We start from the raw sequence: 22,920 nt of genomic DNA, 5'->3' as shown, positions 1-22,920 counted from the left end.
AGGGCAGGGGCATCACACAGAAGTAACTGTGCAGACTACACCAGAGACTACACACCATTATCGTGCTCCCCTAATGCTTACACATTCAACACACATCAGAAGGACTTCCATGCTTGAAGCAATGGGTGTGTAGTGCTCCTCTAGAGGAGGAGGGATGCTGGCCCTACAGGGTCCATCCTCTTGTGGAGAAGTTCTACATGAGGAGAAACCAGGGCCTTTATTTTAGCCAGAATTTGCAGGAACTAAGTTCCGGTCCCTCTCAGGTAGGCACCATTGCCATTATAAAAGAAAAAGGGAGGCCTTCATGGTGAGTTCCAGGATCTCTTTTCCTAGAAAAATGGCACTGGTGAAACATTACATTGCTGGCCCAAACTAGCTCACTGACTGGCAGCAGCTCTCCAAAGTTTCAGATAAGGAATCTTTCCTAGTCTTGCCTGGTGATGTCAGAGATTGAAGCAGATGTTTTACCACTGAGCTGCAACACTTTCCCATCATCATGTACCTAGAACTCACAGATACAGTGGTGCCTCGCAAGACGAAATTAATCCGTTCCGCGAGTCTCTTCGTCTTGCGGTTTTTCCGTCTTGCGAAGCACGGCTATTAGCGGCTTAGCGGCTTAGCAGCTATTAACGGCTTAGCGGCTTAGTGGCTATTAGCGGCTTAGCGGCTTTAAGAAAAAGGAAACAAAGTTGCAAGAACTCGCAAGACATTTCGTCTTGCGAAGCAAGCCCATAGAGAAATTCGTCTTGCGAAGCGACTCAAAAAACGCAAAACCGTTTCGTCTAGCGAGTTTTTCGTCTTGCGAGGCATTCGTCTTGCGGGGCACCACTGTATCAGGGGGAAGTCACTACTGGTACAACAGAAGGGTATGTGACTTGATTGCACAGCCCCCAAACCCAGTCTTAAGATTGTTTCTAAATAAATTAATATTAATAATAACAATAATAATAATAACAACAATAATAAATAAGTTTATTTAGACCCCGCCCTCCCCGGCCAGAGCTGGGCTCAGGGCGGCTAACACCAGTAAAATTAAGTAAAAACATAATGGGGAGGGGGAACCCAATTTAAAATACAGATTAAAATACAATTTAAAATGCAGCCTCATTTTAAAAGTTGCCCATAGATCAAAACCATAAGGGGAGGGGAACATAAGGGTCAGACTAAGTTGTGTGAACCCTCTTATTCATTTCCATCAAGAAGGAGGTGGTTTGAAAAAAGTAAATTCCAGTCATGGACAAGGTTTTTTGCTGCTGTGAACTCCAAACCACAGGTTGGGTAGCATAATGTAAAGAAGTGAATTTGGCCACACATAGTTAATAAGCCTTTTGTTCACAAACAGCATCAGTTCTAAGAAAGAAACAAATGAGAAGTAGAAGATAGGGTGCAGCAGAAGGGGAGAAGAAACAACTCCATGGAAAAAGGGGTGGAAGTCAACAAAAATAAAAGTTGATTTTTTTTTTCTGTATATGTTAAAAATGTTGAAACCGAATAAAATAATTAGGGGGGAAAGAATGGCCACTTACTGTACCTCCTCAGTGACCTGTGGTTGCGGCCTGACGCAGCACCTCCCTCAATGCTTTGACACGCTGCGCCATTTTGAGCACAGCATGTCCCCCTCAGCCCTCATGGAGGCTCAGGTGTTCCCGCCAAACCCACTGATTCAAAATAACGTGCCTGTGGTGGCATTAGGAGGGCATGGCTTGATGAACAGACCTGAGTGGGGCAAGCTTCACTCTCTGCTCAGCAAATATAATTCCCAGCTGACCCTGCCCTAGAAGCAGCAGCATTTTGGTATTTGTATGACTGAAACTTCGTCAAAAATTCCTTTTAGTGACGCACTAGCTTAGCATAACCTCTCTCTGGGAGAAGAAACTTGCCTTTTATCTTCTCCTGCCTGTGTATTAGCATTATTGCCCAGGTAAACTGTTGACTCAGCTATCAAAAGATTTCTCCCAAAGTACATCAACGTGTATGCACAATAATCCTTACTCCTGAGCATGTGTAGAGGGCTACTTGCTCTAAATCCATACACTGACTGAACTGCAACTTAGGGGGAGGGTGTTAACATCTCTCTCACTCCCTTTTTCTTTCTGAATATGGAGATTCAGCGAACAGTAATCTCAACATTGACTGAGGATTAAGTAGATGGTGAGAAAATGGAGAGCCCCTTGTACCCAGCAGTCCTTATAACTGCTAATTTACTGCATGATGCTAATTAAATGAAGCTGGCTTCATAATAGGAGTGTATGGTGTCTTGAGTAGGAAAGCTGTTAACATAATTATATCTGTTACACAGGGGGTGTAGCAGATTGCAATTATTAGAGAGCTGTGTGCATTTTGGCTACTTTACTTGTTGTTACATTTGGGGCTTGCTTTTAAAAGCTCGCCATTCCCAGATATCATATAAACTCTGCACTGAAAGCTTTTCCTTCTTTTCTTTCTAATTGCCCCATGTAAACCTTTTTTCTTTAAAAAAGAACAAAAAAACCCTTTCTCTCTCCTGCTCAGCTTCCAACTGCAAGTCATTTTTAACCATTAAATTGAAAGAGGTGATTGTGGGCAACTTGTCAAGTTGAGCTTACCACAGCCTTTACCTTGGAAACTACGAAATATTTAAGTCACATGTTGGACTCTGCATTAAATGTTTGGGCTGTGGAAACAAAATCAGGTGCTCAAAAATCTACAGTGGGCTGCCACTCGATCACCCGAAGGTTCAGTTAACTTTATTAGCACTCTACTTTTCCCAGAATCGTCATTTTCATAGGCTGTAAAACGTTCCAGAACCTATCCGTCCTCCTGAACACGGGACTTCAAATGCAATTTCAACACAGCAAAGCTCAATGAAAAAAACAGGCAGATCTGGGTTTCAAATCTCATCCTACACTTCACAGAAAGAAAATAATAATTATGGGATAATGTTCACGGTGGAAGAGTGTACAAGGCAGTAAACAGCTCATGCAGTGATTGCAAACACTGAAGTGGTACTAAAGAGTTTAAAAGGCTTGCTGAGAGTTTTGGTTGTGGATCTCAGATCTTAGACACACACAAAAAAACCTTACAAAACTGTTGAATGGGTAGTATACAAAGCATACTTTTTCTTAGCCTTTGAGGTGAAGAAGACACACCTTTTCATACAAATTTGCAACTCTCCTCTCCCCACTCCATCACATTTACTGTCATTTCATCCTGTTTCCTTGGTATTCTAGAGTTTGAAGGGAACTTGAAGGTCAACTGGTCCAAATTTCTGCAACACAGGCATCTCAACTAAATCATCCATGATCAATGGCCATCCAACCTCTGCTTCCAAGCTTCCAAGGAAGCCCATCACCATCGGAAGGAGTCTGTTCCACTGTCAAACAGCTCTTATTGTTAGAAAGTTCTTCCTGGTGTTTAGTTGGACTCTTATTTCTTGTAACTTGAAGCCATTGGTTTGAGTCCTGGCCTCCAGGAGAAAACAAGCTTGCTCCATCTTCCACGGTTTCACCTTCTCTAGGATTTAAAAACCTTTTCCCCTTTACTTTCCTCCCACATTTTCTCTTGTCCAGCTCTTCTTTTATTACTTGCTTATGTCAGTATTTAATCTGCCCTGTCCTGAAGGCTGTGGCAGGAAAAGGCTTAAACCAACAAGATCAAAACACCCATTAAATATGAAATATGCTATGTTATTAATTAATTAAATTTTCCTCTGCTGGCTTAACCCATTAAAACTCAGCAGAAAGGAGGCTTTTTATGTCTAGGCTCAGGGCCAAAATATATGAGGCAAGCAATTCCACAATTCTTCCTCCTAGGTTGTTTTTTTTTTTCAAAAAAATTAATGAATAGCAGCCATGCAGGACTTAAAATTGGAGTCAGATAACTACAGTAGCTGTGTAGTGGCTACTGAATCCCTCCCTTTCCTGCCATTTGTCCACTCAAAATCCTCTACTCCCGCACTGACATGCTTCCCATCCACAGGTGAAGAAGGATAAAAATGGGAATCACTTATGACGTGGTTATAGCCCTGGGGAGAAGCAGATGGATTTTGAGTGGATAAACAAATGAAAAAGTGAGTGGTGAGGGGCTCTGTGGCAGCCATCAGGGCTTGGTTGTCTTTACCTATGTTGCTCCATCCTCTTCCCCTAGGAACTTTAATAAGGCAGTTGTTTCCAGTGGAAGAACTGTGAGGGGAGAGTAGCTGGGACAACTCAACCAGATGGGTGTGGTGGTATTATTATTATTATTATTATTATTATTATTATTATTATGAACTTCCATAAAGGAGCTGCTTATAGACTTGACCTATTGGTATGCTCCATGCTTAGGTAAGTGTTTGTGTCTGTTAAACGAACTATTAATAGTTGATTTTTTTAATGTAAAAGTGATATTGTATGCCACATTATGTAATTGTATTACAGTACTTAGACTCTCATGTTTGTGTAAACAGCTCTGAGCACAGATTTGTTTGCGGAAAATGTGCAATATAAATAAAATTATGGTGGTAACAAGGACTAAAGAGTTAATCTGACAATTCAAACACAAACACACACATCACACTGGCCATTCAACCCAAATTTTAGCCTCGCTCAGCTTCTTCTTTGTTAAAAAACAAAATCAAGTTCCAGGTGAAATAATCACCGAATTGCTTGTCCCACCGATTTTAGCAATCAGAATACAGTGGTACCCCGCAAGACGAACGCCTCGGAAGACGAAAAACTCGCTAGACGAAGGAGTTTTTCGTTTTCTTAGCCGCTTTGCAAGACGCATTTCCCTATGGGCTTGCTTCGCAAAACGAAGCTTGCCCCGCAAGCTCCAGGGATAGCGGGGAAGCGTAGCGCGTCTTCCTCGCTGTCCCCGGACCCCTTTTGAACCAAGGGGCGGCAACGGGGAGAAGCGATTCTCCCCGCTGCCCCTTCCCTTGCTTTAAAACAGGTCCGGGGACAGAGGGGAAGGCGCGCGGCGCTTCCCCTCTGTCCCCGGACGGTCTCCATAGGAACTCATTGATTGATTTTCAATGCATTCCTATGGGAAACCGTGCTTCGCAAGACGAAAAACTCGCAAGAAGAAAAAACTTGCGGAACGAATTAATTTTGTCTTGCGAGGCACCACTGTAATGAATTGGGAAAAGATGCATTTAGGTTTATAAATCAAAATCGGCATCTCTAAGGCATAGAACACAATGCTAGAAGACATGCCTGTCATGAGACAAAGGTCCTTGAGAGCAGAAGAAGCAGTAAGGCCTACAAGGCCTACACAATCATTCAAGCCTAAGCCTTTTAACTGTTAACAGCAAACTGCTAAGTCACTGTGTCTCGTGACTCATCTTGGGTGCTGACTCCTTCTCCCTATGTAAAAGCAGCCAGCCTTTCTATGTGCCTCACTCAGTGCTTGTGTGTCTCAGCCAGTGTGTGTATCTGTATTGTTGCCATGTAAAGCTAAAGCAGACAGGGTGGCTCCTGGACTCTGATTAACTAATCAGTAACTAAGACTACACCTCTGTGAAGAGTTAGATAGCTGCTATGAGCACTCTGTGTATGCTCTTTAAGTAGGCTATTTCTGAACAAGTTTATTTTCTTCAGTAAAGTTTTATACTGTTTATGAAGAAGACTCTGCTTTGATTAATTTACCGCTGTGCGACAATGCCAGTACTAAGGCATTGGTATCATGTGCTTTTTGTAAACCTTGCCCACTAGGGAGCTGCATTCTGCACCAGCTGAGGCTTTCCAATATTCATCAAGGTTGCTTCACGCAGAGCACATTATAGTCCTGCCATTATCTTGTGTTCACTCCATTAACTTTAGATCTACTGTCTTTATCAAGTGAGGTTTCACTTGATCACATGGATTCTTCTTAGGGGGTTTTCAAACTAAGCCCATCTCTCGCTTCCTTCATGTGCAGAATTATCACGCATAGAAGTGGAGAAATTACTGTCAGTCCTTGGAAGATGGAGTTAAATGTGAAAGCTGTGGTTTCCCTGCCATCTTTGGCTCCCAATGGAATTGAATTTAAAAGACAGTGATAGACAGCAATGGGTGTGCACTTGGAGATGGGGGCTTACTAGTCTGATGGCACAGGGAATGGACAAAGCAGGAGGCCATGGGAGGAGAAGCAAGAGTATGTAGCTCTCTAGCAAAGTGGGTGGAATACTGGAGTGGTGGACTACAAGCATATATTTAAGGGCTTCAGTTCACTTTCAACCCTGGTTGGGTTACGATGTCTACTGGGAGCTCTCCCTGGTGCTGAAACAACTGACCTGCCTTGCTCTACCCCAAGGGTTCCTCCTCAGGGTACAGTTGTAGTCTCATACTTTATTTATTACTTTGAATTCTTACGGTCAAGTCTTCAACAATGCAAGCCGTGTATTACCATGAAATTGCAAGGTGACATTGTATTTAAAACATTTTTTGATGTTTTCAGTAAAAAGTAAGCAGGAAAATCATTTAATTTGTATAAACAATTATTCAGCAGCATCACATTATACTGGCTCTAACATAACTCTGGGGTTAATAATAATAATAATAATAATAATAATCCAACTTCTGAATATATAGAGGACCACGTTTTCTTCTTTTCTACTTCATCAGTCAGTGTGGTATGACCATATTTGTTCCTGACTGTGCGCCTTTATGGTTTTAACTATTAGAATTCATCCCATGCTGGTAGCTAATATAATCATGTAATCTAATCCATCAAATATAATTTTTCCTATCCTCAGTCATACTAATGGTGCCTCCCAATTTAGTGTCATCAGCAAGGTTCATTGGCACATACCTACTTCCATCTCCAAGGTTTTTTAATAAAAATATATGGCTAGAAGAGTTCCCAAGGGTGATTCTCTAAGCACTCTCTCCAACTCAAGAGTGTGCCCTTCAGCATAACCCTCTCTCATCTGTCTTTTAACCAGCTTCTTATTCATTCTGCTATACGTTTAGTAACCCCACCCCATCTTTTTTTTATTTTGAGTAGCTATTAAAATTTGTCAGTTTCTTGTCTGAAATCCCATCAGACTAAATTGACTGCACTTTCTGTGCCTTAGCGGGGGAGGGGGAGAGAGAGAGAATTATTTTCTTTTTAAAAGAAAAGATTTCCAATTACCTTGGCATGATCAACCTTTTGTGAAATCATACTTTGTTACTTCCTGTGATAAATCACATTGTACCATGTTTTCAGTAATACTTTCATGTAATTTGCCTTGCATTATATTTCATTGAAGATGCATTACCAAATGTGTGATTTTACCTGAATTAGTTCTATTCCGTTTTCTGGGTCAAGGTGCCACAAGCACTTCATTCCAACCTTGGACCTGAAGATGGCTTGTTGCATCCTATGTTTTAAGCTCTCACAAATAATTCCATGTTCTATTCCCAGGTTGACTTCTGGATTTCCTTCATTTGCTCCAAAAAGCTTACAATGGCTTAACTATGGTTTCCCTTCCAGAAAATTCAGGAGCAAATGCGCTTAGCTGTATTGGTAGAATCATATTATGTGTCCTCAGATCATTCTGTGGTTCATCCTTTGAACAGCAAAAAGGCACACAGATACTGCTCCCATACAAGCAGCTTTTAAAACTCACCTTGAGTTTCAGAAGCAGTTGAAAGATATTCAGCTGTTCTTCAAGAAAGTTTCAAAGCTAATTCAATGAATCATGGTGCCCTCCGAAAATACTTTTGTTTGCACATGGAGATGTAGATATGAATAATGCAAGTAATCTAGTATCTGAAAACTGTATTAGGAATATGACAGCTTTCGGTGGGTAGGGGGAGCTGTGAAAAGTAAGCCGAAGGCCCCTTCTATATTTGCATACCCCGGCAGCTCTACCTTTGAGGATCAGGACAGCTGTTCTTTGATCCCATTAGTCCAGACATGCAAAACAAACAAACAAACAAACAAACAAACAAACAACACCCTTTAGATTTCTAAGCTGAAAATGTAGAGGAGACTCTGCTTGCAGGAATTGCAGACCCTCCAAGTGTCCCTATTTTCCAGGGACAGTCCTGGATTTATAGAAGCCATCCCAGTTTCTGATTTGATCCTGCAAAGTCCCGTTTTTCCTTAGGACCTCCCTATTTTCATTGAAGAAATGTTGAAGGGTATGGTAGGACGTCCCTATTTTCATCGAAGGTTATAGAATTATGCCATCCCCGAGCCATGGAGATAAGTAACTAAACAACCTTTAGAAGACATTTGAGGGCTACCCTATATAGAGAAGGTTTTTAATGTTTAATATTTTATTATATTTTTATGTTGGAAGCCACCAAGCCAGATAGGAGTGGGGAATAACAACAACAACAATAGTAAGACATCCCTATTTTATTAGAGAAATGTTGGAGGGTATGCAGTTGGTCTAAAAAGCAAGATCATATCATAACCCTTTGAGCAATTCTGTAACATACACCCGACTTTCTGATATGGATTTGAGAGCTTTCTGTAGAATAATAATGATAATAATAATTTATACCCCGCCCATCTCGCTGGGTTTCCCCAGCCACTCTGGGTGGCTTACAACAAAATATTAAAATACAATATTCTATTAAACATTAGAACAGGGGTTGCCAAGCTCTTTGGGCCAGTAGGCTCATTTGGATTTCAGGAAAGTGCCTTAGGTGCCAGTCACAAAATGGCTGCTGTGGGGTGTAGGATAGAACAGATGGCTGTCACATTTAAAAGAGAAAGAGAGACAGAGGACCAAAAATTATGTAAACTCGCCCCCCCCATCAGTGGAGGGAAAGGCATCTGCATCAGCCATGAACATGCTCACTCACAGAGAGAAGCTTTTAACATTCCTTCTCTAAAGCAATGGTGAGCGTTCAATCCTGGTATCCAATGAAATGTGGGCACATTTAATGGGATGTGTTCTATGGAGGAAGACCTGAGCCACTGCAAAGAAGGTGTGCATACAGAAAAGGCATTAAATGATCAAGCACATCAGACAAAGCTTTCCCATCTTCTCGCATCATTTCAGACAGAATGCTTTTCAAAAGAGGCAATTCACATGTGCGCTGTGAGTCATGTACCATCAAGAGATACATGCACGTGTGAATCCGCCTTAAGCCTTTAAGAATATGAGAGTAGTGTTGCTTGACAAAGACTATTTCAGCAATTGTTAACAGCCAAGAAAGGGTGAAATTGAATTAGTAAAACATCACTTCAGATTTCTTGGGGAGGGGTAATAATAAAGTATGCTTCTTTCTGTAATGTAGGGAAAGATGATGTTAACCTATTACACTTTCTGGACAAAATAATTTGTAGTCAGCTCTGCTACTTGTAAGTGCCTAATTTATTTAAATATACTGTATTGCCAGTGTCTCATTCAGCTTAGATGAGCGTAAGCATTTATCCTTAGATTGATTGTGCTTAGTTCAACGTCCAAGGTTGAACTAAAGCTCACCAATGCATCTGAATTCCAATTCTTAAGCCAGTTTTGGACTACTACTGTAATTCCAGTATAATGAAGTGATAAAGAAGATTAATGAGACTTACTTTGCAGCCAAGAAAGACAAAGCAAGGAAGGGAGGTGGGGATGGGGTCATTGATTGACCAAGAACTAAGAAGACTGAAGTGTGAAGGTTGCTGGAAGACACGTTGCAACACAAAGCAGTCTCTCAGATGGTAATGCTTGTTAATAATCATAATGATCTGGTTAACAAATGAAGAGTTACCCATGTCTAATTATTGTTGTAGAAGTCGAGTATTAACAAATGGAGAGGTACCCATTTTTAATGACTGTTGTAGAAGTATTGGCACCAGAGTCAGAGTAACTATCTAAGTAGGGCTATGAACACATTAGCAGCTTAAAGCACGGCCAGGTTTTTCCTCATCCCTGCTGTGTTTCAAGTATCTTTATACACTGCTGATGCACATTATCTGATTTGTTTCCCCATCTGTATAACCACCCTGAACTCCAGTTCAACGAAGCTGTCATCTGCGCATGTGCAACAGCTGTCTTAAATGTGCACACTTCAGCTTAAACACAGCTTACGTTTTCAAAACATATGGAAACAGGCTGAGGGGGACAGGGAATGCTCAAATCAGAGTATTTCTCAAGAAACTTCAAGATACATATGGGTTGCAGCTTACGTCATGCTGTACTTGGTGTTACATAGACCAGATCCAGGCACTCTTGGAGAAAAGAAGAAGAGTTTGGATTTGATATCCCGCCTTTCACTCCCTTTAAGGAGTCTCAAAGCGGCTAACATTCTCCTTTCCCTTCCTCCCCCACAACAAACACTCTGTGAGGTGAGTGGGGCTGAGAGACTTCAAAGAAGTGTGACTGGCCCAAGGTCACCCAGCAGCTGCATGTGGAGGAGCGGGGACGCGAACCCGGTTCCCCAGATTACGAGTCCACCGCTCTTACCCACTACACCACACCAAAACTGATTTCCTAGATTCATTTCAATGGGGTATAGGTCTGGTTTTGGCACAGAAACTGCTTTGGTGGCCCGGTATGATTACCTCTGTTGGGAGAGAGACAGGGGAAATGTGTCCCTGTTAATTCTCCTTGAACTTCTCAGTAGCTTTCAGTGCCATTGACCATGATATCCTTCTGGAGCAGCTGACTGATTGTGGCATGTCTTTATGCTGGTTCCAGTCCTACTTTGATGGTTGCTCCCATATGGCAATGCTTGGGGAGTGCTCTTCAGCCCCATGGAGCCTTCAATGTGGGGCCCCTCAGAGTTTGATTTTATCCCCCATGCTGTTTAACAGCTACGTGAAACCACTGAGTGGGACCATCCAGTGTTTTTGAATATGTTGTCAACAATATGCTGATGACACACAGCTCTACATCTCCTTTACAGGAGGTGTGGCAGTGGATGTGTAGGAACGTTGTCTTGCCTCAGTAATGGACTGGATGAGAGCCAACAAACTTGATCCATTTAAGGAGGTTCCACTATCTCCTTCCCTCTCTTCTCTCTCACAGACTTCATTTCTTGTTTCAAACCACATGCAGTTTTCCCTCGAGAGCACCTCTGTCTCTGGCCAGCTCACTAGCATTAGAAAAGTATTTACTAGCCTGATAAGTAACTCTGGGGGTTCTATGTTCTGAATAGGTATTTCAAAGGGACGGGTGGGAGCGCTGGATTAATAACACTACCATGTGAGTAATGAAAGAGACCTTTGAAGCTCACAACAATTGTGCGCCCATATAGAAATCTCAAGTGTTGTCCATGCCTTACTGGAACACAAAGTCCACAACTCCATGAGTGTAGTGTAAGCTCACATAATTTTTCTGCAGTACAGTGTATAAACAAGAATAAGAAGAAAGATCCGGCACAAGTGAATATGGAGATCCTATTAATTAATTTACCCAAAGTTGCATTACTGTAGTGGCAGCCTACAGACAGCTAAGGAACTCTGCTGTAAAATCCCAGTGGAGTGGAATTTTATTCAGAACTCACTGTAGAAGTGGCTGATGAAACTGTCCCGGATTAGCAGGTTTGTAATGCCATCAGTCTAAAATGTCTATTTATAAATTAGGGATTGGTGGTGCTGGGGAATTTACAATTCTTGATATCAGAAGTTTCTGGACCTACACTGTGCCAAATCACCATTTTATTGCTATTTGAATACCTTTGTGGTTTTCTTAAGAAGGATATTATTATTTTTATACCCTAAAATGTAACATATCTCAATGTTGTGTTTTGTTAGCTGCCAAATTTCAGCCTCAAAACAGGGAGGGACCCTGCCATCTGTTTACCTGTTCAGCATTAGATATTCACCCATAAGTCTATAGGTTAATGGAGGATTCGACTTCCCTCCTGCCGAGAATTCCACATTCTCGAGCAGGTGATTTAGATTCATTTAAAGTCCACTGACTTGATGCCGTTTCAGCACAGTTTATTAGTTTATGAAGCTGAACAAATAAGCCTTGTAGAACAAAGACAAAGAGCAAGAATTTTCTTGCAAAAGCAGTGGATCAAGAGTTTAGCGATTGCTCCGGCTACTGGCAACAAAATACAAAACACTTCAGAGGACCTCGCGAATAACAGGTTGACTGAAAATGACTGCTCTGTTCCAAGGCTGTAGCAGATGTTTGGAAAAGGGAAGCATTCCCTCTCTCTAAAAGAGCAGAAATATATATTGCCATTTAGAAGTTTGTTAATTCTCTCCAGTTTTGAGGACACACCATAAGTGATCATAGAGTTGGAAGGGACCCAAGGGTCATCGAGTCCAACCGCCTGCAATGCAGGAATCTCAGCTAAAGCATCCATGACAGATGGCCACCAAAGAAGGAGAGGACATAACCTCCTGAGGGGGACTGTCCCACTGTCGAACAGCTCTTACTGACAGAAAGTTTTCCCGTGTGTTTAGTCGGAATCTCCTTTCTTGTAATTTGGTTTGGGTCCTACACTCCACAGCCGAAGAAAAACAAGCTTGTTCCCACTTCCATGTGACAGCCCTTAAGCTATTGAGATGCTAAAGGCAGGTCACCAAAATACACATGTATAAATAGATGAATAAAATATATGTACAAAATTGCTTTGGACTGAGCAAATTTAGTCCATCAGGTAAACTAAATAGCCCTTGATATGCCTCTGCTTTGTAGTATTTTGACTACTGAAATTCTAGCTTACGCCATGCAATGGGCTCAATGTGCAATAACTAAAAAAAAATTAAAAATCTGCATAAACCCAAGTAAATAAAACATGCCCTACCAAAGTCTCATCGCCAATTAAAAGCTCAGTTTGAAATATTGGCCCTTCATCTTCTTGCAAAGCATTCTACTGTTACCAATTAGCAGGTTCAGCTACCACCCAGATTGCTATATTTCTATACAGGATGTCACACACATCTTCGAATGTACCAATACAATGATCTATCCTAGTCTCTGGTTTAATGGCAATACTGATTCAATTGAGTGTGACTTTGAATTTAGTCATCTTGCTCTACCGCACAGACAGCACACAGACAAGTTTCCCTCAGCTCTGCAGAAATTAACCACACACTTCCCTTCTTTTATAGATCCCAGATATACAATGCTCATTAAAAAGTGTAAGGCATTTGCCTTACATTTTTGAAGCAGTGCACTCTTCAGAGTTGCCAACTTCTCTACTGTCCCCCTGTGCTTTTAACCATATCATAGCTTTGGGACCAGGATATCTGAGAGAACGTCTTATCCGCTAGGTGCTTGCCCTTTCACAGCAATTATCTGTGGGGCTCTCCATATGTGCCGGAGGTTTGTTTCATGAAGTCATGGACTGGGTCCTTCAGTGCTGTGGATATGTTGACTGAGAGTCAGTGTGGCATTATGGTTAGAGTGTTGGACTAGGACCTGGGAGAGCAGGGTTTGAATCCCCACTCAGCCATGAAGCTGACTGGGTGACCTTGTGCCAGTCACCATCTCTTAGCTTAACTTACCTCACACAGTTGTTGAGGGATGAAATGGAAAGGAGAACCATGCACACCACTTTGAGATCTTTCAAAGAGAGAGGTAGTATATAAATGTAACAAAGAAGAACGAAAGGCAGTGTCAGAATTCTCCTGGGAAAAATGCTTTTATTTGCTTTATTTTTATTGTTGCTGTGGTATATGCTAATGTTTAAACATAAAAGGACCCCTGACAGTTAAGTCCAGTCACGAACGACTCTGGCGTTGTAGCACTCATCTCGCTTTACAGGCCAAGGGAGTCAGCGTTTGTCCGCAGACAGTTTTTCCGGGTCATGTCACCAGGATGACTAAGCCACTTCTGGCACAATGGAACACCAACACCAGAGCAGTGCACGGAAACGCCGTTTACCTTCCCACCGGAGCGGTGCCTATTTATCTACTTGCACTGGCATGCTTTTGAACTGCTAGGTTGGCAGGAGCTGGGACAGAGCAACAGGAGCTCACCCCATCACAGGGATTCAAACTGCTGACCTTCTGATCAGCAGTGGTTTAGACCACAATGCCACCCACGTCCCTGCTAATGTTTAGGGGCCTATAAATATTCCAATAAATAAATTATGTGCGGCTCCACTTCCGAAAAAACTTAGAATCATAGAATTGTAGAGTTGGAAGGGCCCTGAGAGTCATCTAGTCTAACCCCCTGCAATGCAGGGATCTCAACTGGTTACATGGCAGATGCCCATCCAACTTCACTTTCTGATTTCAACAGATGGTAGTTAAACCTATGAGAGCAAATCATATTTTCATTCCTGCTAAAACAACAGATTTTCTTTTATTTAACATGGTTGTTGTGTGTTTATAAAACGCATTCCCCTGGGAGTGAGTAAACTGCTTGCTAAACCCCAGATATGCTCTGGGCCATTTTTTCCCAAGCGCATCTTTAAACATGCATCCCAGCCTTCGCATACGACATTCTTTCACCTTCCAGAACTGATGTTTGGATAAGCAGATTTGGACGGAGGGTTGCAGCTATTCAATATTTACCCATAAGGGCCCGCTTATGCATGCAGTTCTGGATTTAGTTAGATCTCTGCTCTTTGAAGCAGTGACCTGAACCCATGTATCACCGGGAAACTGCATTTGCTATTTCCATCCTCAGAATTCATGAGAGAATTAAATTAATACAGAATTTGGCCTCCGAATCAGATGCCTGCCTTTTTACTTCTAGCAGTGGAAATGCATCTTGCCTTCGAAAAACCTAATCAGAACAACTAATCCCCTTCCTAGTTTCATAACAGTTTCATATCACTGAATAGTACTTGTACTTGCGCTTTATTTTGCCACAGTTGCTAAGGGAACAGCGTGTCATTAAACAGAAAACTCTGCCTTAGAAGCAGACTAGAACAGAACACAGAACAACATGCAGCACAGAGTGGTTTATACCTGACCTTTCTAAAAGATTTCTTGGTTTTAAAAAAATTAATAAGGTATGCTCCCTATTCAGGTCTATAATGTCATTCTGTTTCCCTTTCACTGTATACTTACTCCCTTGGGATCAGCTAAATAATATTGTACACCAGAAAAAATAAGTTAATGACCCGAGAAATAACTTATTGAAGTTAGCTTGACACAGCAGTTAACTTCAAGAAACTGGATAAAAGGGGGATCGGTCATCACTGGAAGATTTTTACAAACCTATCTCAACATGCAAAATACAGGATTCACATACCCTCCAACATTTCTCTGATAAAAATGAGGACTTCCTATTCTGTCCTCATCTTCATCATCATTTTATTATTTATACCCCACCCATCTCACTGGGTTGCCCTGTCCACTCTGGGCAGCTTCCAACATATATAAAAACATAATAAAACACGAAACATTTCAAACAGGGCTGCCTTCAAGTGTCCTCTAAAGGTTGTATAGTTATTTATTTCCTTGGCTTGGGTGTCACATAACTCCATACCTTCTGATGAAAATAGGGACATTTTAAGGAAAAGCGGAACATTCTGGGATCAAATCAGAAACTGGGACGGCTTCTGTAAATCTGAAACTGTCCCTGAAAAATAAGGACACTTGGAGGGTCTGGACTCAGGCCTTGTTAATGATATTATCCCATTTTCCTTGTTCCTCCCAAACCTTTGTCAGAAAATAAAATATTATGGAGGTGCATCATGGATCATTTACTCAAAAGAAGTAAACACGAACACATGCCTCTCACACACTGTGATATATGTCTGCTTTTCTCAGTGTGGGAATGAATATTCTCACCCAAAGATTTCACATACATGTTGCCCTACATTCTTGATTCTGTAAATATTTCCTGAGTGGGAATTATAATGGCATTTTGCACAGCTAATGTCTGCTTCAGTCGGTGTACTTTCCCAGATCTAATGTTTATAATATATACCACATGCCTGCTTCTAACAAGATATACACATTTATGGAAGCTCACACTTTTCTGAGTGCCCCGAAGCTGCCCTTGGTGAAGGCTGGAGAATGAAAGGGAGAATTAGAAGCCACCTGTATGTTGCCTCGATCACTGGGCTATTGAACATCTGCCATAATTATGTTTTGGCAGGCAGGCCTCCAAAGCATCCCTATTCATGGAGGTACTTCAGTACTTAAGCCTCATCAAAGTAAATGCATATCTGGGTTGGAAAGGATTTAAGCACGTGATTAAGTGCTTTCTTGAATCATGACTTATTGTATTTGATCATCCATGGTAAATGGAGGTGAATTAAACTTAGCACTATTTATTCAAGGTGATTTGAGTCATTGCATCTGAAAACACAGACACTGCTGAGTAAAAGACAACTTTGTATCACCTACAGAAGATTGCATTCCCTCCATCTGCCTTTCTTTGTCCTGTTAGGGATGTTTTTCCCCCCTCCCCGCTCCTTCCTTCATTTTCTCTAATGGTCACTGGAAGTCAGGGGATGTTTCGCTACAATTTTCTCCTTCCTTCACTAGTCTATTCCAGATACCTTCAAATATTGCAACTTTTGATTACACTTCCATGGCAAGCAATTCTACCTTATGCATGTTTACCTATTGTCCCACTGTATTCAGTGGAGTTTACTTTTTAGCAAGTGTGTGTAGGACTGCAATATGGGAACTGCAGAAGCTGGTCTGTGAGGGTAGGGATGGGGATCCCCAGGCCTGGAAGCACCTCAAGAGTTTCCCAAGGCAATGCCCCTCTCTAGGCTACCTGCTTTTTCCACAGGTCTCATTCTTCACCAGCTGCCTTCAGATGTCTTCTTAAGGTTGTATAGTTCAGTGTTTCCCAACCTTGGGCCTCCAGCTGTTTTTGGACTACAGCTCCCATCATCCCTAGCTAGCAAGACCAGTGGTCAGGGATGATGGGAATTGTAGTTCAAAAACAGCTGGAGGCCCAAGGTTGGGAAACACTGCCTATAGTTAATTATCTCATTGGTTCAGGGGGCACATAACTCCTTACCCTCCAACATTTCTCTGATGTAGCGGGACATCCTGGGATTAAATAAGAAACCCTGAGTAGCTTCTGTAAATCTGGGACTGTCCCTGGAAAATAGTGACACTTGGAGGATCTGATTGCAGATGAGGTGCCTGAGATTGCGATTATGGCTTCCCTGAGGACACCTAGCCTGGATGTCATGATGAAGTGAGAATAGATGCACACCTCATACTCTGAGCTACTGCACTGCATCAGTTTTCAGCAGTGGTCCTCCGATCAATTTACAGTTGCCCTTGACACACTGGGTCTTTTTCAAGTCAATAAATTATTCCCTTGAAACCAGTTTGGAGATTTGTCTCTCCCTTTTTGCTTTTCTGACATTTTTTGTGTTCCCCTCCCCCTCTCCCCCCACCCCTTCCTGATCGATTAATAATATCCTTAGCAAGATGTAGCTATTCTTCCCATAGGAAGGAAGAAATTGAACACATATCCAATTATCTGTCCCAAAAGTGAGACAGAATCTACCCAAAGCATTGGACACGGCAAGTACAGAGTAAAGAAAGCAAAAAGGGGATAAATATTGAATTGCAATAGGCTCTGTATCTTCAAGGCTGTCATAGGTCACTAAGGGATTACATAGATAGCAGTGTCACAAAGGTGTAACAGCAATGACAATGCACTAATCTATGCTTTAGGCAGCCCAGTGGCCTTAAACGAAGAGGGACAATCAGCTGAATTAAAATTCAAGTCACCTTTATCACCTATTGGAGATTTTTCACTAGGACCAGGAACCAAAACTGTCATTTTCCTCCCAGAGCTGTTGCTTGCTTTCATTGAAAATATGGTGACAGCCTATAGTTCATTTGCAAGATGTCTATTTGCACAATTTAAACAATTGTGATTTGAAATAAAGTCTACCCAGATCAAGTTAGGCATACAAAATATAAGTGACATAATGAATATCTCGAGGCATAAGATCTCATTGAGTTATTACTTCTTCATCCCTCTACCTCCTCTATCTCCCTGTCTTTTTCTGATATCACAAACAAACCCATTATCTATATTCTTCAGCAAATAAAGGATAAAGTGACTTATCAGAAAGTCTCTCATTGTGATGTTTACTGTTATCAATCAGCAGCTTTCACTCCATTTTATTTGATTTAGATACAAAGTCCTTGTTTTGAAGAGACATTATCATTCTGCTTTAGGCTCAAAATTGTGCTTCTGCCTGTAGATTATTTTTGTTTTTTGCTGCGGAATGATTAATTCTTATGTTCTAAACTATTGTCTTTATAATTTTCTCTTTTGTGAGCAAAATGGGGGAGCGAACAGAATGAACACGACAAAAGATTTTAAAAAGAAAAGCCAGACATATAAAGCATTTTAACAATGGATGAATCATATCTACCACAATAGAATAATTGACATTTATTACAAAATACTTAGCTTAAAACGGAAGGAGCAAAGCTGATAAATAAGAAGTGCAAAGGTAGCACGTGGTATTAAGGAGCAGAAGATAGAACAAGCTCACAAGAGCAAGTTAGCTGAACTATCATATTGTAAATTTATATTTATTTTGGCTTGCACTCCATGCTAAATCTCTGGTTCATAGTAGAGAACAGCAAAACTTAAAAGACTGGAAATGTAAATACCTTCCTACTCCATATGAGCAAGCCACTCAATCCCTGCCAAATGGAAAGGTTTAGACTTAGACTGCTTCCAAAACATATTCAGATTCAGAAATCAGATTAAGCTCCAGGGAAAGGATGCTCTAATCTTCAGGCATGGGTCATATCTTGCACATGCCAAAAAAAAAAAAAAGTTGTATTTAACCCATGAGGTTAGTTAGAAATAAACACACACATGCTAGACAAAAATATTCTAGAACCGCATCATACTAAATAATTCCTGAATTGTCTCATCTAGAAACCACACTTTGTACTTAGGTGCATGTTCACACTATCACCTGGGACATTATGGGGGGTAGGAGTTAGATTCCTGTGCTGGTGTGGCACTGGAGTGTGGCACTAGGTGTCTGGAAAACACCTAGCTGGGAAAGTGGTAGAAGACAGGCAGATGTTGAGCTGGCTTACCTTCCTTGCCTCCTTGTCATCTTCTCTTTGGCTGTCTTCTGTCAGGACTTCCTGCTCTCCTCGTCCAGGTCTCTGCTGCAAAGAAACCAAAAATTTATGATGGAAATACCGTTGTACTGCCTTGCCCTTCCAACTGGTTTTAATTCCAGCTGACGTTAATCACATTTGTTTCCTCTTGCACAATAGGTAGCTGGGAGGCTTGTATTTACCAGCACAGTGGAGAGCTTGCCTCAATCCTGGGGTGGTTTGAGGCATCATACAGAAGGCACTGGACAGTTAGATGGCCTGAGGGTTGGAGCTGGTTCATGATGAGAGGAGATGTTTCTAAATAAAGGGGCAGAGGGAAAGAGGCACCCAATAGATACATCGCTAGTTTTGGATTTTGGGTTTTTTAACTATCTTGCTTTAGGCAAGATGCTTCCTCTCAGCTCAGCATCTCATGACAAAATGGAAACATTGTCCAGTTTGATGTGCTCTTTTGAAGATTACCAACATAAGAAGGAAAAAGCATTTTTTATTTCAGAGTAGGCTTTGAAACATCAACAACAGACTTCTATATTCACAGTCCTATTCTTCTGACACATACTGAAAACAGGGGAGAAAATTTGACAGCCCCAGGGCTGGCTTACTGATTTTCCCTCCCTTTGGACAAAGACTCCAACACTTTGAATTTGGTGGTCTCCACCCTTGGAATCTTCCGCCATCACTGTAGGGTTGCTTTCTCTATCAAGTAATAGTCTGGTGCTTAATCTTAAAGAAAAAACAACAACTTTCAAAGGCTGTTTTTTTCTTTTTTTACTGATCTTTTAGATGCTATTTTAACAAGTAGTTGTGGTTCGAGGACCCGACCCCCGCGATGCGAAATGAATACACAAGGACACATGATATAAGGTTAATGGGCATGGAAAGGCCACAACTTTATTGATTACAGCAGTGAAAAGGTATTGGCTTAGGCATTGGATCTCTAAAACAAGTGGGTTTATTCACCAGTAGGTGGAGCCTGTTGATGCTAATCCAACTATAGGCTCCCCCCTGATGTCACTGAGGGTCGTGCTATGGCCTCCCGCCAAGCAGGCATCGGACAGAACACACGACCGCCAGATTCCTTTAACGGAATACCAAAAAATTGAAGGCATAGGTGATGACCACACCTAGCCCTTGACACAGCACAACACATGAATCCAATGCCTAACCTACCCACCAATACCACAAAAGTTGTGACGATTGCTACGAGGTAGGTGAAAAAACCAAAAAGCCTAATGCCAAATGGAAAAACTCCTACCAGGCCCCCTAGACAACCAGAGCGACCAACCTAAGGTCCATAGCAACGACGATGGCAAAGAATGAGGCCAGGGAGAGGGTGGCGCCGCAGCAAAAGGCTGCTGAACACGCCCCCTCCGAGGCACCTGGTTGGATGCCTCCAGGGGGGCGTGGGTGCCAGCCAGGTGAGGTGGAGGCAGGGGGCTATGCCCCCTGCTAGGGGCGGTGCTCGGGCTCCCGCCCACAACCACTCCCCTCTCTTCAGGGAGGAGAGTCCTTATATAACTTAATCTGGCTCAGTTTTTAATACTTCATATTACTGTTTTGCCATTTTATACATATTTGGTGAATCAGTGACTTGATTGTTGATTTATGTGGCTGCTTTGTGAGATACTCTGGGAACCCTTCGAAGTTGAAGAGTTGGACAAAAAAAATTAGATAAATAAATAATAGATTCGGAGGCAATCAGGGTTGCGTTTACTCCAAAGTAGGAATTTTGTCACTATAGCTCTGCAACTGAGACACGTTTATTCAACAATTAGCACGGCTCATTTTGCATTTTATGTTACATTGATACTCCATTCCCAAAGCTCCCCCCCCCCCCCGTTCATCACTTTATGTCTTTATGTCCTCTTTGCTCTTCTAATTTTAAAAATTACTCTTTTGCTGTGCACTGTAATTTCACTTGAGAACTGCCATCAATTATTTTACATTGATTATTGTCTAATTTGGCTTATTCTGACATCTCATCTGATGATATATGCCTATAACTTTTAAAAGTCTCCTCCATTAATATATAGTTAATGGAAAAGAGACAAGTGTAGACAGGATGTCTGAAGTTCTTCTTTTATCACGCAAAAGCATTGATTAAGCAAGTTGAATCTGAATGCAGTGAAATGAAGACTAATCTATCATAATAACGGCACAATTTTCATTCTCAGGGCAGAAGGGTATGAGTCAATTACGTGATACCAAAAGGCTTGCATTTTGGGGAGGGGAAGTCATTTTACATTTTAACACAGATATTTATAGCATCTCTGTGAATTTGCCATTGACAGCTTACAAAGGCAGCTTATCAATAACTCTATTTAGGGGGTGGGGGATGAAGAGTAGCGATAGTTTTAACCAGATTCCAAAACACAGATTCTGCTATATGGATTTTTCCATTCCTAGCAGGGCAGCTGCAAAGACGGAGGTATAGTGAGTGACTTTCTTTGTATTTCAGTTTCTGTAATGGTAAGGAATGCAGGTCACAGAATTAAGTATTTTTACAATGTACAGGAAAGATATAAACAAAGACTCCAGCAGAGCAAACTTACCCTGATGGTGGTGAGAGATTCCAAGCTGCAAGAACCTCCAAACTGAAAGCCCCCTCAGTCCAATAGTAGCAGGGCAAAATCCCGAAGAGGGCAATGATCTCTTGTTTGCTTTCACTACATTGGCTATTTTTGCTTTCTTTTCTTTTCAGATCCTCCATGGCTGCAATTTATTTATTTATCACAAGTATTTATACTTGGCATTTCAGGATATAAATCATGCCAAGGTGGCTCGCAAGGAGCATTCAGTTACACATAGTAAAAAATAGAACAAACAATACATTAGAAACACACCAAGATCACTTGACCACAGGGCAGTTGATGGATCACCCTCAGAGGAATTGGGAAAGTGGAGCTAGAGCAGGCCTTGAGGTAGTTTTTGCTCCCCTACCTCCCTCTCTCTTCTGGAATCCTTCCCAGAATTGTTAGTATATCAAATCCAGGACTAATGTACTTTCTCCCCATTTCAGAGGTGTGTCAAGAGAATAGAAGAGCTTTGGATCAAGCAGATCCAAAAAAACAAAACATCCAAACGCATCTCCAGCTTCCGCTCCTTTACCAATACCACAGAAGGTGCTGTCAGGCTTCAGGGACTCTCCCCCCCCCCCGACAGTAGATAAGCAGAACAAAGCAAAAGGAATCTCTTACCAGTTAGAATTTTTAATTATCACAGCAAGAGAACAAAGAATCCATTCCTAGGAATAAAGGTGCTCCCAATTAAGGGTTCCACCCACTTCCTCCCTAGTCACCCACTTCACTACCGCATCTTGCCACTTGATCTCGCAACCACTTTGCTTTCTGCACTGCCACCTTATCTGCTCATTGTGACCTTGGGCTGGGCAGATGTACGCTTTCCAGCGAGAGAGAGTCTCTTAACTCTCTATCCCAGTTCTTCTTCTTCTAGCTGTTCACCACCCAGTTCTTCCCAACTTCTGTCTTCTGAACTATGTCCCTCGGCAAACCACTGTTCCAAATCTATACTGTCCCACTGCTCCTGGGAAGATTCAGGATCCTGATCAGCAGTAGGGGGAGGGGGAGGCTCCCACCATTCCTCCTCAGTGCAGCCCTCCTCAACGTAATCCCTGACAGGTACTGAGGCAGTGGTGGTCTCCTTCCTCTGTGTTCCCAGGAAGGATGTTCTCCATCATGGTATAGTGGTTAAGAGCGGTGGACACGTAATCTGCTGAACCGGGTTCGCTTCCCTGCTCCTCCACATGCAGCTGCTGGGTGACCTTGGGCTAGTCACACTTCTCAGCCTCACTTACCTCACAGAGTGTTTGTTGTGGGGCAGGAAGGGAAAGGAGATTGTTAGCCGCTTTGAGACTCCTTAAGGGGAGGGAAAGGCAGGATATCAAGTCCAAACTCCTCCTCCTCCTCCTTATTGTATGACCCTTGGGAGTTGGCACACCCTTCCATGGACCATAGGATGATGTCCAAAACACCTCAAGTCTGTTTTCAGTTCAAATTGTAAACATTTTAGGATGCAGACACTATTTATTGTTTTGTAGTA

General features: G+C 41.9%; 1 long non-coding RNA gene across 2 annotated transcripts in view; it reads right to left on the bottom strand.

The window, feature by feature from the left end:
- LOC308597819 overlaps nt 1-21,442 on the bottom strand; it is a 52,272-nt gene extending 30,830 nt beyond the window's left edge. The window contains exons 1-2 of one of the 2 annotated variants that reach the window (XR_014013142.1): nt 21,414-21,442; nt 18,835-18,909 (exon numbers count right to left, since the gene is read on the bottom strand). This is a non-coding gene — a long non-coding RNA (uncharacterized lncRNA). Of the gene's footprint in view, nt 1-18,393; nt 18,543-18,834; nt 18,910-21,413 lie in introns of those variants that run through there. The other variant, XR_014013143.1, reaches the window with a different exon arrangement.
- Between the last annotated feature and the right edge of the window lie 1,478 nt (nt 21,443-22,920).

The sequence above is a fragment of the Podarcis bocagei genome (assembly GCF_964188305.1).
Source record: "Podarcis bocagei genome assembly, chromosome: 11".
In the NCBI taxonomy this organism is placed as follows: Eukaryota; Metazoa; Chordata; class Lepidosauria; order Squamata; family Lacertidae; genus Podarcis; species Podarcis bocagei.
Note: the sequence above shows the minus strand (reverse complement) of the source record. Positions and strands in the feature narration are given on the sequence as shown.